This window comes from Macaca fascicularis, chromosome 4 (assembly GCF_037993035.2).
Source record: "Macaca fascicularis isolate 582-1 chromosome 4, T2T-MFA8v1.1".
NCBI classification, from domain to species: domain Eukaryota; kingdom Metazoa; phylum Chordata; class Mammalia; order Primates; family Cercopithecidae; genus Macaca; species Macaca fascicularis.
The window spans coordinates 39,911,711-39,929,145 of NC_088378.1; the positions used below are offsets into that span (position 1 = coordinate 39,911,711).

General features: G+C 34.4%; 1 protein-coding gene across 1 annotated transcript in view; it reads left to right on the forward strand.

The window, feature by feature from the left end:
* Window positions 1-17,435, forward strand: part of PDE7B (phosphodiesterase 7B) — a 330,410-nt gene that overhangs the window by 1,276 nt on the left and 311,699 nt on the right. The window lies entirely within an intron of this gene.

Genomic DNA, 17,435 nt, shown 5'->3' on the forward strand with positions numbered 1-17,435 from the left:
TTCATGTGCTCTAGCCAGAGTGACTATTGCAATAAGAGTAAACCTTTTTGCACCAGAGGCAGGCATATGCATTCGTGTATAGTAAACACACTAAGTGCTGCAGGAAGCTTGGCAATTCAACACAGGGCTAATGTTGTTTTCAATGGCACATTATTATGTGTTAAGGGGGATCCCTGCTAAAAATCATTCCTATCCAAAGAGTCTGTTTTTGTAACAGCAATTTAAGTAATATATGGTTACCATGGATTTCCTTATTACCCTTCTCAAAGTTATGCAATAGCGAATAAGACGGGATTATTTGAAATCATAACCCTGTTCCACAATTTCTAACTGATTTTCTTAAAGTTTCTATTCTCAACATTGAGAACCTGAAAGCTTTAAAACTGGGTCATGTCAGCAGTAATATTAAGCATGATCTCAAACAAGAGCTGTATTTCAAAGGGTTAAAAAAATTAACTGCATAAGACTGTAATGTACCAAGTTAAGAACTGCAAAAATATTAGCTCTGAAATGCAGAGGATGTGCCGTGAATGGACAATTGCTTTTCTGCAGCGCCTAGTGGGAAAACAAGGACTTTGTGTGTTGCAAACGCATAACTGCAGCTCCTCCATTTCCTCTGCTTTATCTTTTATTACTGGCTGGTGAAACAAAGACGGGTGTCAGTAGTTACGTCTTGATTGACATTTTCTCCAATAAAATGAAGTCACTTTTTGTCTCAAGTAGAAATCCACAGTTAACTAGTTGCAACTCCAAAAACTGTATCTGTTTTGTAAGAATTTTTACCTGACACTGTAAGCTGTCTGATTTCAGAATGTACTCACTCTCTTGAACAACATGTGACAAAATCAGTGGTGACTGTCAGCAAATTAGCTGGGAGAAATGTTTTTTTTTTTTTTTTTTTTTTTTAATTAAGTGATTTAGGGCAAAGGTGGAAAAGTCTAAGATGTGTCAGGGACAGGCATTAATTTAGGGAAAATAATTACACTAGTGCATCTTTTAATGCCTTACACATTGTTCAGCACAAAGCTACTCACTGTCAGTTCTCCATGAAAACCTAGTTAAAATGTTTGCCTAGAATTTACTACCTTTCATGTACTGTAAATTATTTAAATAATTTTGGTCTTTTCAAGTGTTTTTAAAAAGCACTTTTGGTGTCAGTCCAGCCTAAAATATAATCTAAAAATCAAGTCAATGATACAGAGAAGGACATTTCAGACACTGACACTTTAGTTTCAGCCAAAGGACATCTTAAATGCAAAAGTAAAATGACCAAGTTTCCTCAAAGGGGGACTGTACCACCTGGAAAATGCCTCTGCCTAGTAATTATTCTTCTGAAGTCTAACTTGCTGTTAGCCAGGCCCAAATCACAGGAGGAAGCTGTTTGTTGACTCACAGGAGATAGTGTTGGAAGGAATTGATTAAGTGGTAAGCTAATCCCAAGGAATACTAAAAGGGCTTTGTTTGTATTAAAGAGAAGTGTCAAATTTAAGGATCAGAATAGACTTTGAAACATCTAAATGTAGAAGCTAAGAGGGAATCTAAGTAGTTTGCCTCACATCATTGGGATATATAATTGATTGGAAACTCTATATACAGAAATTCTTATCTAAATAATCCACTATCTTATGGATTCAGCTCTGTCTCCCCCGCAAAAATCTACAGCGAAGTAGGTGTCTGTGTTCTAGAGGGTGTATTTGGCTGAGGAAGACAGGACTTGGTATTTGGAAATGTCAGGTCCCTCTCGCAGCACAAAGACCATCTCTAATCTCTATTTACACCTCCTCATGGTGGCAGCCCCATTTCCCCTAAGATTGTCCTTTGGGGAGCACTTCCATTGTCCACAGGAGAATAGCCGTGGGCTCAGCACCACTGGCTTCTACAAACATCCTCAGTGGCTCTAGGAATCCCCACTTTGACTCATGAGATGGTGCTACTGTATATTAGCAGTCTTTAACGTGGTTTACATGCAAATTTGAAGAAGAGAAGGGGAAAAGGGATGTAGAAACCCAAACTGACTGAATACCTATTTGTACCAGACATTGTTAGAAATTTGAATACAGAGAGTGAAATATGTCAAAGTTCTTGTGTGTGGTCAAGGCATGTATACTTTCTACTTTCTCAAGAATCATGTAAGGATCTAAATGAGTTGATCTGTACTTAGAGAGTGATTTCATGAAGTGCACTAGAAAGGGCAGTGAACAGAGGTAGTGAACCAAGGTGGTACATTCAGGCTCTAACGAGCTGGGTGACTCTGAGCCCCTAGCTCACTCTTGAGCTCAGTCTCCTCACCTGTAAGAGCGACTGGTTGTGCTGGGTTATGTCTAACACCCGTTTTAGATCAGAATGTTTATAGTATTCTTACTCTCAACCTAGAATTTTTAAACTCCATTTACATGTAAATGTAGAAGTGTCAAACCTTTATTTCAAAAATCGTTACTACATGTTTCCAGGATGTCAAGGACTGTGCCTGTGAATAAGCAATGATTCCCACGTTAGGAAGCATATTCTGGTTGAGTATGAATATTTAAACAAATGACTGGAGTCTGTACAGAGAAATGAAAGAACAAAAGGAGAAGTTTGAGAGAGAGACAGTGATGGAAAACTGCAGAGTAGGCAGCTCTATGCAATTTGGAATTTAAGAAAAAGGTAAATTGTATTTCTATTTAGGTATTTATTTTTATATGATCTATAATGTGATTAATTAAGTACATTGTTATTATTTTGGAAATCATGTATTTGCAATGGTGTTCTTAAAACTTAGAATGTTAAAGAGAGCCAAAGTTTCCCATAGGTTGATTCAGCTGCTGTACAGGCCTGAGTTGGTAAATCAAAGCTGTGCATTGGCATCGTCTACATCATTCCTTGAGCTTAAAACCATAGGAGTTATAGAAAGCTGGAGTCTTTAGAGAGCACTATGGGCAGCCAAGGTCCCAGCAGGCATTCGAAACAAGCCAGCAAGGTTCATAGCTGTGATGGTCTTGAACACTGGTGCAATGTGGTGTCAACATGGCAGGAAATTCCCTCAGTGTTAGGAAAAGTCTCATGGTGGCTTGGAACTTCGAGATTACTTATGGGAGTGAAGACACATTTCTTCAACTCCAGAGCCCCAGTTTCCTCATCTTTAAAACAAGGCTGTTGGATGCCCTTTTTCTTTCCAAATTCTATGATTTGACCTGAAAAAATTAACACTGAATCATTAGCATGTGTTTGCTTTTATTTTTCCACCTCTCCCATTCCTTATTCCCACTACGTCTCTCTGTAGTTTGCCTTTACTCAGTTGTCCACATTTACACAATTTTCCCTCCAAGATAATCTTATTGCCAAGGAAAAGCAAAAACAAAACAAGGACTTGGGTTTGAGAATTTCTCCCCAGAAAGACTATCACTCGCCTGAGACAGTCCCCTCTCTCTGCTCCATTTCTCTTGTATCAGGTTGATGTACCCCTCTGTGACTGTGACAATTGTAGATAAAGCGAAGAGGCATGCTTTGTGAAAATTGTAGCTAGGAACTTTAGCGTTAGAAGACAAACGTCTTTTTCCTAAATGCCAATCACTGTCCTGGATTTTCTGTATTACTTCACTTAATATCTTCTCAACTCTAATTCTGATTTCTTTAGAGAATAAATGAAAACCTGTTGATAACTAAGTTGAGGGAATCTTCAGAAGAAATTTTTGGTGAATTGATTGTCCATTGAGTATCTGCTCTGAGACCTTGCCCCGCTGGTACAGGGTTGCTGCCGCTTAGCTAGTGATAAGACATGATGCAATTCAATCACCGTAATTGAGACATTTCTGGAATTCTGTGTGGCTCAGAGTGTTCTAGCTGGTGTCTCCTCTGAGTGAAGTTTACATTTAACATCTCAAGCATGGAGAATAGGGAGCTGATTTTGTAGATTTGGATAAACCTAAAAACAACATAACAGAAAACACACAGAAATCTATTAAGCAATATATAATTCTTAATACTACAGTATAAATATCCCAACATTTTAAAACCTTAAATCCTTTCATGAATGCTTTACGTATTTATATGTATAAAGTACAGAAGTATGAAAATAATGGCCACAATCAATATACCAGTAAAGAAACTTTGTCATGCATTTAAAGTTCCTTCCTTTCTGCCCTCCCTCTCTTCTTTCTTTCCTTCTGCTCTCTCTTGCTCCTTTTCCTTCCTTCCTCCCTCCCTCCCCTAAAATTTTTGTAAAAATTTTAGAATTAACTTAAGATTCTTCCCTAAAATAAAACACTGTTGGGATATAGATCAATTTGGGAAGACTGGCATCTTTTCTGAGTCTTCCAATTCATAAACATAATGTATCCTTCTATTTATTTAGGTGTTTGTTGATTTCTGTCAGTAATATCTTCTGGCTAGCTTTACGGTCATTTTACACATTCCTTGCTAGACATCTTACTAGGCACTTAGTACTTTGATGGTATTCCAACTGGCATCTCTTCAATTTCAATTTCCTTCTGCCCTCTCTTGCTCCTTTTCCTCCCTCCCTCCCCTCCCTCCTTTCCCTCCCTCCCTCCCTTCCCTCCCCTCCCTCCCTCCCTCCCTCCCTCCCTCCCTCCCTCCCTTCCTTCCTTCCTTCCTTCCTTCCTTCCTTCCTTCCTTCCTTCCTTTTCATTCTCCCTCCTTTCCTCTCTCTCTTTCTCTTTCTTTCTTTCTTGAATCTGTTAGGGAAAGAAGGCAAAAATAGATTGGTAATGAGGTTTTGAGGAGTTTTTCTTGTGTAAAATTTGGAGTAATATTTACTTTTTTTTCCTAGTGGTTGGTGAATTCATATAGTTTTTCATTAAATTTCCTGCTCAGATTTTTTTCTTATTAATACCTTCTGTGGTCTACATAGTCATAATTCACGTACAAATAGGAAGCATATAAAATATCCTTTCTACAAGATGAAAATTATCCCCACTGCTTTAGACATGCACAAAAAAGGATTCTGTTCAAAATGAAGTTTATACATGACTTAAATATACTTAATCTCTAAGAATCTTCTTTTGCTCTGACATGGGGGTGGGGTCCAGGACTAATCTGGTGTGAGGAGTATGTTTCCATAGGTCCAGGCATAGACATGGGGAGGCTACCATATGCCTGGGTTGGTCAAAACTTGATACCTGAAGGTACCAAACGGTCAATGTTTTACATTCTCTTTGACTTTAGCAAATCCTTGTCTAAGAACATAAAGAATTGTTTATTTTTGCATTGTTTACAACCTAAACAATATCAGAAACAACTTGAGCCTAATAATAGGTGAATTACTGAAAAATTATTGTAAAATCATACAATAGAATACCATATAGTCATTTAAAAGAATGAAGTACCTCTACATGCAAAAATCTGGAATGATTTTTCAGATGTATTAAGTGGAGGGGGGAAGCTACATTAACAGTTGTATAAATACATAGATACATTCATGTATACTTATTAAAAATTTCTGGAAATTCAAATTAAAAACTTAACAAACAATGCCTCTGGAAAGAGAACTTGGAGTATGGGATAGGAACAAGGCTTACTTTTCTTGTATATACTTTAAAATTGTTCAACTTTCCCCTCTATAAATGTATTACATTTATAATGGGAAAAAGTTGCTGACATTTATTTATCATGTGATATTTTAAAGTGACTAGAAAAATCAGAAGGTAAAGGAAGAAAGAGTTCTATTTTATTTTATGTTATTCGTTTTATTTAATTTAATTGCTTTTTGTTTGTTTGTTTTTGAGACAGAGTTCCACTCTGTTGCCCAGGGTGGAGTGAAGTGGCATGACCTCGGCTCACTGCAACCTCCACCTCCCAGATTCAAGCGATTCTCCTGCCTCACCCTCCCAAGTAGCTGGGATTACAGGCACGCACCACCACACCTGGCTAATTTTTGTATTTTTAGTAGAGATGGGATTTCACCATGTTGGCCAGGCTGGTCTCGAACTCCTGACCTCAAGTGATCCACCCGCCTTGGCCTCCCAAAGTGCTGGTATTACAGGCGTAAGCCACCACGTCCAGCCTGAGTTCTGTTTTGCTTAAAATTTCTTCATTAATTTCTTCCTTTGACCCTTACTAAATTTCTCCCATGTGCCTTTGACGTGGCTAGGGAGCAGAGAATTCCCTGGAAGTAAGAACCCTGGAAGCCAGAAGATAGGGAGCCCTATCACTCTTGTTTGAGTAACTTTGGGCCAATCAGCCCTCTGGGCACCAGCTTTCTCATGTATGAAATGAGGGGCTTGGTCAAGCTCAAAGTTCAAGCTTAGATCTGGGTCTAAGAAAATTTGGTCTGTTACATGCCCAATTATTTGAGATCTTTCTCCATAAACTGAATAAACATATTTTGCCATACATATTTTACTAGTTTGAACATCTTGGCTAAGTTTTGTTTTAGAATTGGTCAGTTCAGTTTAATTTTTCCTATTAACTATACATGCAAAATTTGTATTTATTCAAATAGTATTTGAGGAAATCACACATCATAGACTTTTAAAGTAAAATTATACTATAATATCCGTTACTCATAAAACAGTAGAAAACATTATATTAAGATGTACAGCTTGTGAAGTTATGCAAGCAACTAATGCTTCTTCTGTTTGGATATGATTTATACATTTCTTGGTTTTCCAGGAGAGAAAAAAAGAAAGACCTTCATTTCCCTTTCTCATTATGCCACTTGCCAGCTGGGTCCAGTCAGATGAAAGAACTCAGTCATTCACAAAAGTGTAGAAAGCATTCTTGTAAAAGGAGATGCTTCAGTAGTACAGAGGTCTAAAGAATGCCTCAATTTAGAAAAGGTCATTAAATCTAAGAAAAAAGTTATTTTCGATGTGATAGAAATATAGTGTGTTTCCATGTCCTTAAGATGAGTGTTCATGCTTTTCCAATTAAACAAAAACCTAATTTCAATTGGGTTTTTAGCTTCATTTGGAAAAGTGTAGGTATTGCTCATTTTCCATATTTAGTAGGTTTTATTTTCTGCTTTTCTAGATCTTCATTATCGTATTTGGAGTAAAAAATAATTTTTAAGTTAAAATAATACAAAAGGAACAAACATAAAACAGGAATTTGTGTGATAGCAGTTTGGAATGACAAAAACTAACATTCTAAACTTTTCCCTATAAATCCCTTTTAATTATTAAAAATCACTAAGTATTAGAAATATAGTTCAATAGCGTTTACATAAAATAATTGAGAAATATTGTTCTCTTTTTCATTGAATGTGTTGCCCCAAGTGCCCATGTGTGGGTGCATGAGAAAGGCCCTTCTTAAACTTGACAAAATGCATATAAAAACTTTGTATGTAGTAGTAATAAAAAAAAAATCAAAACATTGAATATAGCCTATTTAAAATATATTGTCTCCTTTAATGTAAATCTTTAGAAACCAAATAATCAATACATCTATTGGATTAAATGGCAATAATGAGTAATAATTTAAAATTCAATTTGCTTATTTTGTGTGAAAGGAGAAAAGGAAAGGCAGGAAAAAAAAATGAGGTTTCAATTTTTTTCAAGGAGCATTGAACTTGTAACTTAATGCCCTGAGTTCAAGTTCCAGATGCTAGGAATGATACTGTTGGCAAGTTATTTAACATTTTTAGATTTCAGGTATCTAAAATGTAAATTTAAACCTTTAGGTTCCAAAATTTCTGGCTTTCCTATGTAAGTAGTTACTCAGTTCATAATACAAATGTCCTGTAACTCTCTAGAACATTTCTGTTAGATGGGGATTTGTTATGCAGACTTTAAAGGCAAGGAAATTGAGACTCAGATAGATTGAAGCTAATAGTTGAAATTCAACCTCAGCTTTTTGCTGACAGTTTTTAATTGTTTTTATATGCTTAAAATCCATCCTTAATCATTCTAAGAATGAGTTAGGAAACGTTTTAAAATACACAAAACATAAAAATATCTGTTTTGAAAATGTTAATCTACCCACTATATTTTTAGAAATGAAGTTCAAATATATAGAAAAACAGCATTATTTCATTTTAAATGCAGTCACAGTGGATTAATCTGATACTTTAAACTTCAGAAATTTTGCTCTGAGAGGCAGGAGAGTGCACTGATCAGCAGAGCATAATTTGGTGACATTCAGTATGGTTCATTTATTAGCTCTGTGACCATGAAGAAGTTACTTAATCTCTCTAGGCCTCGCTCTACTTATTTGCTAGATTCAGGTGTTTCTAATATCTGCTTCGCAAGATTCTTGAGAGAATGGAGTGACTTTTTATTTGTACAATGCTTTGAACAGGCTTAGAACAGAGTATGAAAGAGTAAAACTTCATGTTAGTGTATCAACTGGTATTATTTGCTTTCAAGTTTTAGAAATTATTTCATGGAATTATAATTATTTTGTTTACAGTGTTGCTGGTGCTTTAAACATTTAAGAGAAATCTTGTTTAAAAATCTTTTTTTTTACTTTCTGAATTAAACTATAGCACACATAACAGAAAATTATCTAACATATAATTATGCACCATTGAACCCCTACATAGAAGTCAAGAGAGTCAAGAAATAGAACATTATTACATGTTTGGCACCTGAGGAAACCCGTCATGCCTCTTCCATTCTTTCATTCAGTATTCTATCTGACGACTAGATAGGTTGTTGCCTATCATTGTATTTTGTTCATTTTCATTGTTGCATGATGTTTAATTATCTGAATACACAGTATTTACCATTCTACTGTAGAAAACATTTTAATTGTATCCAGTTTTTAACATTATGAATAATGCTGGCCTGAGTATTCATAGGCCTGTCTTTTGGTGCACATGTACAGGTATATCTGTTGAGGTTATACCTAGGAATAAAGTCGCTGGGCCACAGGGAATGTTTATGTCCAAATTTAGTAAAAATTTCAAAATTGCTCAAAGTGGCTAAAATAATTTACGCCCCCACCAACAATATATGTTCAGTTACTCTACTTCCTCACTGGTAACTTACCTTGGTTTTCATTTTCACTTCCCTGATTACTAACAGTTTGAGCACATTTTCACATGTATATTGGCCATGTAAATACCTTTTTTGTCAAGTCTCTGATCAAGTTATTTTGTATATTTATAGGATATTATACATACTTATATATATATTGTATATATATTTGATACCTTTGATTGTTATATATGTTACAAATATTTTTTCCCTGTTTTATTCTTCTCAAGATTGTTTTTATCATTTTTGATTCTTTACATTTTCATAAAAATTTTAGAATTAACTTAAGATTCTTCCCTAAAACAAAACACTGTTGGGATATAGACCAATTTGGGAAGACTGGCATCTTTTCTGAGTCTTCCAATTCATAAACATAATGTATCCTTCTATTTATTTAGGTGTTTGTTAATTTCTGTCAGTAATATCTTCTGGCTAGCTTTACGGTCATTTTACACATTCCTTGCTAAATATCTTACTAGGCACTTAGTATTTTGATGGTATTCCAACTGGCATCTCTTCAATTTCTATTTTTAACTTTTTGTTACTGATACATAGAAAAACAATCAACTCTTGTATATCAATTAGTTATCAGCAATCTTGCAAAACTCACAAATTCCAATACGCTATCTATAGATTATTTTGCTTTTCCAAAGAGCTAATCAGAGCATCCAAGAATATTGGTGGTCACCGATTTTCCTTTTTAATACTGATAACTTGTTTTATTGTACTGGATAGGATTTTGAGTGTATTGTTAAAGGGGTAATTGTGACAACATTATCTTGTTTCCAGTCTCAGAAAGAAAGCTTTCAACATTCTACCACTAAGTTTGATATTTTCTATAACATTTGAAAGTTTCCTTTCATTCCTAGTTTGCTAAGCATTTAACTTATTAAATGTTCTTTAAAATATTGTCATATGATTTTTCCTTTTATTCTGTTTATAGTAGGTGATTTTATAATTTCAAATCAAACTGAAATCCTAGACTAAATCTAACTTGGTCATGATATATTATGCTCGTTTTGAAAATCACTGATTACTCTGTTTCTGAATTGCTAATAATTTTTAGGATTTTGAAACTATGTTGATGAAAACCATTAACCTAAAATTATTCTTTCTGGTTATGACCTTATCAAGGTTCCATTGGCTTTATTAAATTAGTTAGGAAATATTACCCTTGTAAAAATGTTCTGGGAGAGTTTTGTAAGTTTATTTTTTTTCCTCAAATATTTGACAGAAATTGCACATAAGTCCATCTGGGTCTGAATATCTGTGGGCAACTTTTTAGTTACAGTTTTAATTCCATTTATTTTTATGGGTTATTCAGATTTTCTATTTTCATTTTCAGTTTTAGTAATTTCTCATGGATTTGTTGTTGATTACTTCTTTTTGAATACATACATTTAAAGAAGGAAATTTATTTTTCACAGTTTCAGCTGTCTCCTCTAGGTTTTAAAATTTAGTGTCTCTATTAGCAGTTAATTCAAGACAATTTCCACTATAATTTGTTTTTAACCCATAAATTATTTAGAAGTACATTTATTAATTTGCAAACAAATTGGGATGTTCTAGTTCTCTTTTTGTCTTTGTTTCCTAGTATAATTCTACTGTGCTTACAAGTCATACTGTATACCATTAAGATCTTTGAATTTTTTGAATCTTGAATGTATAACCGAATATATAGTCAACTTTTCTAAATGTATTACATGTGCTTCAAATAAATGTATTCTGCAATTGTTAGGTATAGTGCTCTAGAGATGTCAATTAGAAGATTTATTCATCGTATCATTGAAATCTTTTGTATCTTTATTGATTTTCTTTGCTTCTATTAATTACCGAAAAAGGTATATTAAAAAACTTCATGATTGAGAATTATTTTCCTTTATTTTGCCATCATTTGCTTATATATCATATTGAACAATGTAAAATTGCCATTTTTTAGCTCAAGGTTGAATATCGGCAATTTTATAAAATTTAAACTAGTATTTTGATACTGTGCTGTTATATCCTGCCTTCACAGTAGGGGCAATAAATACTTGGTTCTTGGGGAGCCAAAAAACTCTTAGACATCATAATAGTTTGTGACCTCCTAAAAAGGTTCAGTATATAAATAGATATGCAGTCAATTTGGCATTAAAATTTCCTTGACTAGGGGGAGTGCGATGAGGAAAAGAAATATCTAAAATGGCTCCATAAGGGAGCAGGATGATAATGGAGAAAAGGTTGAGAATTCCCTATAAACAAATTTAGAACTGTTGTAACTTCCTGGTGAACTGAAATTTTACCATAATAAAACATCCCTTCAATTTTTTTTTGCCTTCAGTTCTCCTTGGGCTGATACTAAAATCTGTAAAACTAGCTTTCCATTGCTTAGCAGTTGCATGGCTTATGATTTTTTATTCTTTTAGTTTTACATTTTCTATATGTTTATGTTTTAGGTGTGTCTCTTCACAAGCAGCAAATAAGTAAATTTTCTTTTATCATTCGATCTGATATCATTCAGTCTGACTATATTTGCGTTTTCACTGAGTATTTAATCCATTTATAATTAATGGAAGCAGTGATATATTTGGGTTCAAATATGCTGACATACTATGTACAATTTATTTATTCTTCTTGTTCTATGTTTCTTTTTCTCTCCTTACTTTCCTAATTACGAATTAAGTATCTTTGTAATTGCACTGCCCCCTTTCCATTAGCTTTAGCTTGTTATTTTTACATTATTTTACATTGTTTTACTGGTGACTATTGCGGTTACAGGATGCATCTATGACCTAATGCCAGCAGAATGCATATTAGTACTTTTATTCCTTTGCAGCAAATTTGAGAACTTTGGAATGTCTTAGCTGCTTTTTACCTCCTAAATTATATGCTACTGTTAGGTATTTAACTTTATATAATGTAAATCTTTGAATAATTATATATTATTATGGTTTCTTACAATTACACATCTTCTTCATTCCTTCCTGCATCTCTGAGGTCACATATAGGATTTCTTTTAGTGCAGTGATGATTTTGTTTAGATTTTCATTTTGTATGAAATGGCTTTATTTTACCTTTATTTCTGATGTGCACTTTCGTTGGTAATAAAATTATAGATTGCAATCCCCCCTTCCTTACTTTAAAATATTATTGTATTGTCTTATCACTTTTATTGTTTCTGTTGATAAGTCAGAAAATAGTCTTTTAAACGCAATCTGCCCTTTGCCTCTGTAGCACTCTATTTTCATGTTTGATTTCTTGTTTTGCCATATGATTACTTAGGTATGGTTTTCTTTGCATTTATCCCAATTAGGGCTTGTATGGTTTCTTAAATGCATGTCTTGATATTTTTCAACAATTTTGGAAAATTCTCATTAATTATGTCTTTCAATATTGCTTCTGCCCCATTCTCTCTAGCCTTTCTTAATGGGACTCCAGTTACACGTATGTTCGAGTTTTGAATGTTTCTACTCCCATTACTTACCTTCAATCTCTTTGTTCTTCATTTTGAAGATTTTCTTTAGACCAATATTTTTATTTCCCTAAGTCTTTCTTCATCTGTATCTAATCTGTCATTTATCCCATAGTAGAATTTCTTAAGTTATGGTATTTTTCAGTTTTAAAATTTTTAGGGATTTCTGGTCATTTCTAGCTTTCTGTCAGAATTCTCAATCTTGTCTCTCATATCCTTAAACATATTCTGCAAATCATTTTAAAACTTTTGTCACTTTTATTTTGATTTCTTGAGTGTTTATAGCTATTGGCTGCTGCTGCTGCTGCTGCTGGTTGAATCAAATTGGCTGGTTTTCATATACCTGGTTATTTTTGATGAAGCACTAGGCATTGTGTGTGTGTGTGTGTGTGTGTGTGTGTGTGTGTGTGTGTGTGTGTGGAGAGAGACAGACAGAGAAATTACTTGAGGCCTAGTATGATGTTATCTCTCTAGATAGGATCTACATTTGCTTCAGCAGTTACCAGTGGTAATAACAATCTGTCTTAATCTGATTTCACTTTGAATGAATATATATGAGGTGCTTAAAACAGTGGTTGGCACTTAATAAGAAGTCTGCAGCTATTCATTTTTATTTATTATTGTTTTCTCTGAAAGACATGGAACGAGAGTAAGGGTAGTGAGGAGTAGTGAGCAGTGCATAGTGAGGAAAACACTTACAGTATTAAAATACTCCAATATGGACTAGAAGTAAATATTCAAAAATTTTTATCACTTTGTTGTATTTTATCTTGTATTTGAAACAAATTGTATCTTATTTTCAATTTAGCAGCTTTATTTTAATCATTAACTTTAAAAAACAAAAGTAGAACACACATAATTAGAAAATTCCAGCTGTTCAGAAGAGCATAAAATGAAAAGTGACAATCTTCCTCTTCTTCTCACCACCACCATTCACCTCAGTCTCTATTTAAAATTGTTTAGAATTTTTTAATATATTCATTAAAAATGTGTGTTTTATTTGTACCCATTTCTACATGTACTCACCTACCCTTTTGTACAATTAAGAAATACATTTTAAAATGAGAAGTATTTATCAAAATCATGAACTAAGTAAATAATATGTTCACCTTCCATATTTCATTGTGGCCATTATAATATTATGCAAACATTTCTTTACAAAAGCATTACAATCTCATCAGAGTAATAAGCTTATTTTGCAATTGTTACTTGCCAGTAGTACTTTAACAAAGCATCATTCTGAGGTTGCTAATAGGCTAGGGAGATCTTAGGTCAAAGAACTACTTGTTATAGACTCTGCCTTTCATCAGTACCTCACATTTTCCATCAAATATATCTGGCAAAATACATTATTGAGCTCCTGATTTATGGCTTTCGTGCGTAGAAGTTAGTGTTTTCTTGTATAGTCACTGATATAAATTAGCTAAAATTAGCTCATAGCAACTTTCTTCATTATCTAAATTGTTTCACAGTTTACAGTTCTATACAAGCTAATGTCTCAGAATGAAAATGATAGTGCATACGTGTTGTAAACACATAAAAGATTATTTCTAGTACACTAGCCATGTCCTGTGGAAATAGCAGATAAATTATTTAGATGATTGCAAATAATGTAAACCCTAGAGTAAGCTTAGCTATGCTACAGTAGAATTCTGGTCTAGTTATGTAAAACTAAGTCTTTGGTGTTCCGTATTTATCTGTTGCCTCTGGCGGTTTGTCAGCTTTTCTTGGGTGCTTGTGTTTTCCTAATACTTTATGCAGGTTTTTCCTGTGTGGGCGCTTTTTTGAGCACAGGTGAGCTTGAAGTTACAGCTAATAAGTGTAAAATATGCTAAGTCCTTAGCCTAGAGTCCAATCATTAATAATTTATGAGCAATTTACAAGTAACTTGAAAGTATATATGTGTAGAAGAGAAAGAGTAAACAGTTTTAAAACTGTGTTTGCTATAACTTTTTCAATAGGACAAATTTTCTGTATAAAAAGATATATATTTCTAGTTTTTGTAACATTATGCAGTATTTCTGTTCCTTTTCAAAACAGAAATTAGAAAATTAATAGTTTTAAGAGAATCAGTGTTCAACAACTTTAATGTATGTTACTAAATGTATGCTAAAACATTAAATTGAAAACATGTTAATACATGGTAAGGTTTAAAAAATTTTTTTTAACTTTTAAGTTCAGGGGTACATGTGCAGGATGTGCAGGTTTGTTATGTAGGGAAACGTGTGTCATGGGGATTTGCTGTACAGATTATTTCATTACCCAAGTATTAAGCCTAGTACCCATTAGTTATTTTCCTGATCCTCTCCCTCCTCCCACCCTCTGCCCTCCAGTAGGCCCCAGTGTGCATTGTTTCCCTCTTAAATGGTAAGTTTTGTGAAATGTTACTCTTCTCCATTGGTAATATTATACCTTACAGGTAACAGTAGAAGCTAAGGAAAAGTGACTTCATATTTAAGCCGAGGGACTAAGTACATTTTAATGTGTTACTCCATGAATGTTTTTAACTGAGAAAATATTTTTAACTTTGGCATATTTTAAAGTAATAATAGAGTTTTTACAAACTGGAGCTGCAGAAGTAGATAATAGCTAAGATACAGTTTTTTATTGCTACTTTCTCAAATTCTGTGAGAAGGTGTATGACTTGTTCTCTTTAATACAGCTAACATTTACAGTGTTTCTTCTTTAAAGTAATGCAAAAAGGTAACTTAAGGAATCCACAAATAAATTTTTCAAAGCTCATTTTATGTGTTGAATTACAAAAAACAATTTATAAGTCTGATAATTGTGACCTGCATTTAGGTTACTGATAAAATCTTGAGTAAGCAAGATGACATTTATTTTCTAACTATGAAGTGAACCCCAAATTATGTCATTTATCTCCAAAGAGGTCTCACAACATAGCTTTTTTTTTTCTAATTGGATTTTCAGGCTAGGATAAGTTCTTTGGCACTACCGAGATGAGTTTCAAATTCTACATAGCAGAGGGTTCTCCGAGTTTTTGTCCTTGTCTTGGGCTATTGTTCCACAGGTAAATGCCAGCATGGCCACGCCAGTCATTCACTCTGGTCAAGCTAATGGTTAAGTATTTTTACTATCACCACCACCCCCACTCCAGTGCCTATGTTTTATCAGGACAAAGATGGAAACATCAATAGAGGAGATTAACTTTATTTATTTATTTATTTATTTATTTATTTATTTATTTATTGAGATGGAGTCTCACTCTGTCGCCCAGGCTGGCTGGGGTGCAGTGGCACTGTCTCAGCTCACTGCAAACTCCACCACCCGAGTTCAAGTGATTCTCCTGCCTCAGCATCCTAAGTAGCTGAGACTACAGGCATGCGCCACCATGCCCAGCTAATTTTTGTATTTTTAGTAGAGACGGGATTTTGCCATATTGGCCAGGCTGGTCTCTAACTTCTGATCTCAGATGATCCACCTGCCTCGGCCTCCCAAAAGTGCTGAGATTACAGGTGTGAGCCACCACACTCAGCCTTGGGGAGATAATCTTAAAAGAATATTAATTGTAAGTGCTGCCAAGAACATATAGAATTTGAATTAGGTGGGGCTCCTCTAAATTTTCCCATAGTGTACAGGTACCATCAGAACCGTGTACTGAACACAGTTCTGATGGTGCCTGTGTACTATTCATTAAAAGTGAATTCTTATACCTGCTTAACTGAAATTGAATTTTAGGCACAATATTTTACATTGTCTTGTTTAGTATGTCCAAAACTTAAGTACACTGACTCAATTCTCTTTTCACTATGAGAGTCTCAGATAAATCATCACATGATTCTGTGTTTCCTACTGCTGAAGGCTGTGTACTTATGCGTATGTATAAATATACATATATTATGTCAAGCCATTGAAATCATTTTTTGGCCCAAACAGTAAATATCAGCAATTTCATATGGCTCAGTCATGTGTGTGTATGTATACTTGTATACATAAGAGGGTATAAAACCAGATGACTGGTATATAATGTTAGTCATTTAATTAATATAATCTAAAATTATAAGTAGTTTCCTTAGATCTTCGGATTGGGGTGGATATAGACTTCTTTTGATGGTGTGAAACTATCTAAATATTTGCACATGTGACAAACTATTAATCAGCCCCAAATTTTAGTATAAGTATATATAGATTTAGTACATATACTATTGCTGAATAGTATGTTTATGAAGTCTTGAGAAAAATTCTGATTCCTGCTTAAATCTCTCAAATAATCTCAGAAAATCTCTAATATATGGATAAAATTGTCCCCATCTTGGTGAACAAACTCAGACTCTCATTACTTAATTAGCATAATGTCAGTACTTTTAAGTGAGAGAGCCTAGATTTATTCATTCAACCATCAGTTACTTGGGGCCCTAGTATGGTCTAGGGACTGGAAATAAGCAGAAAAAACAAAGTTCTCATCCCCATGAAGCTTGCATTATAGTGAGAGATGACTGACAATTACCACATAGACTAGTAGATGTGACAGTTAATTTCAGAGATTGCTAAATCTGTGAAGAAAGTAAGACAGAGTAACGAAACAACAGGTTGCTGGCTGTGAAGACTTGGCTGCATAGCTGGAGAGCCCAGTGAAGTCTTTTCTCTGCTGAAATGATTGAGAAAGAGACAGCTAAACCTGGAAGAAGAGTGATTCCAGCAGAGGAGAGAGCAAGAGTGAAGTCCTGAGAAGAAAACACATTTTGATGTCTGAAAGACAGAAAGGCCAGTGCTTTTGTAGCAAAATGAGGTGATGGGATGGAAGGAGATGAGCAGGCATGGAAAGGTGAGGCACAGGGCATGTGGATCATCACAGGGCATGGTGGAAATTGTACTCTTATCACAGTAAATGAGAAGCCACTGAAACCATATAGACAGGGAGGAGAGACCAACTGATTCATGCTTTAAAAGGAGCACTCTGACTCCAGTGTGGAGAATGGGTTGTCAGTCTAGGCTAGGGACGACATCATAAGCAGCTGATGGGTGTTGTAGGCAAGATGGGAGATGACGATGGCTTGGAGTAAGCTGAAACAGTAGAGTGGTGGACAGTGTTCAGATTTGGCTATTTA